This window comes from Zeus faber (genome assembly GCF_960531495.2).
Source record: "Zeus faber genome assembly, chromosome: 6".
In the NCBI taxonomy this organism is placed as follows: Eukaryota; Metazoa; Chordata; class Actinopteri; order Zeiformes; family Zeidae; genus Zeus; species Zeus faber.
In genome coordinates, this window is record NC_137201.1 from 6,991,047 (window position 1) to 6,993,086 (window position 2,040).

Genomic DNA, 2,040 nt, shown 5'->3' on the forward strand with positions numbered 1-2,040 from the left:
ATGTAGAAGAAAACGTGATTCATCAAACGAGGCCAACTTCTTCCATTGCTCCATGGTCCAGATCTGATGCTCACATGCCCATTGTAGGCGCTTTCAGCGGTGTACAGGGGTCCCCATGGGCACTCTGAATGGTCTGCGGCTACGCAGTCCCATACACAGCAAGCTGTGATGCACTGTGTGCTCTCACACCTTTCAATCATAGCACCATGAACTTTGTCAGCAATTTGTGCTACAGTAGCTCTTCTGTGGAATGGTCTAGACTTCACTCCCCATGCGCATCAATGAGCCCATGAGCGCCCATGATCCTGTCGCCTGTTCACCGGTTGTCCTTCTTTGAACCACTTTTGGTAGGTACTAACCACTGCACACCGGGAACACCCCACAAGACCTGTCATTTTGGAGATGCTCTGACCCAGTCGTCTAGCCGTCACAATTTGGCCCTTGTCAAAGTGGCCCAGATCCGCTTGCCTATTTTCGCTACTTCCAAGAAGGGACTGTTAACTTGCTGCCTAAAATATCCCCCCCCTTGACAGCCGCCATTGGAACGAGATGAGCAATGTTATTCACTTCACCTGTCAGTGGTTTTAATGTTGTTTCTGCTCAGAATATATATATATATATATATATATATATAAATATATATATATATGGCAGTTTCGCCTACACCCCCACCCCCAACCCAAACAAGCAGAGAACAAAAAGGATTTAAAAAATACGCCTAAAATACAGACTCTGACCCAGGGTTACTATACCTAAAATAAATAAAACACCAGACTATGGAGAAGGAGCTGACTGCAGGAGGTTAACTGCGGTGTTCCCCCGGTCCTCTGCTGGACCCCCTGGGTGCTGCTGCCAGTCAGGAGAGTGTTGATGCTGTGGCCGCCCGTTGGCCTGGTGGGTCCAGGGCGTCCTTAGACGGCCCCTCTGTGTCCTTTCGCCGTGCTAGGGAGTCCTTGTTCCGGTGCCAGTGTGGCAGTTTCGCCTACCACGCACCACCCAAGTGACGTGTTCAGGGACTTCCGGCAGAGAAGCCGGAGAAACAGAAGACGGAGGTTGTAAACACCAGTTCATTGTAGAGGGTGGGCTAGTTGGAAATAGCCCAGGAACAGATGGAGATGTGTCATGAAAGGGGCTCCTCTCCTGAGTGTGTGTGGGGATGGGGGTATTACCTGCTGCTCCTTAGACCAAGCAACGAGCAACAGGTATACAGCCACCTTGATCCTAGAGACACCAATAACCTAGATCCAGGTCAGGTGTGGCTGCTATATATACTACTCACAAAAAGTTAGGGATATTTGGCTTTCGGGTGAAATTTATGGAAAAGTTAAAAAGTTCAAGCTACAGTGATATTATATCATGAAAGTAGGGCATTTTAGTAGAAGCATGCAATGGTGATTTCCTCATCTCAAACAATTTATTGAAACAAAAGCCAACAACAGTGGTGGGTTTACCACAACAAAAAAATGTCAATGTCTCAATAACTTGTCATGTGCCCTTGAGCATCAATTACAGCTTGACAACGACGTCTCATGCTGTTCACAAGTCGACTTATTGTCTGCTGAGGCCTGGCCCCCCACTCTTCTTGAAGGGCGGCCCTCAGGTCATTGAGGTTCTGGGGTACAGAGTGACGAGCCTCTACACGGCCACTCAGCTGATCCCATAGGTTTTCTATGGGATTGTGGTCTGTAGAAAGTGCAGGCCACTCCATTTGAGGTGCCCCAGTCTCCAGCAGCCGTTCCCTAATGATGCGACCTCCATGAGCTGGAGCATTGTCGTCCATGAAGATGAAATGAGGCCTGTGTTGTTCATGCAGGGGCACAATGACTGGATTAATGATGTTATTCAGGTAGTATGGGCTTGTCACTGTACCATTCACAAAGTGTAGGGCAGTTCTGTATTGACTAGACACACCTGCCCACACTGTAACACCACCACCAAAGGCTCGTCTGGTGACAACAGTGGCTGATGCGTAGCGCTCTCCTTGACATCTCCAACATCGTTGGCGGCCATCATTTCTGCTCAACGTGAATTGACTTTCAT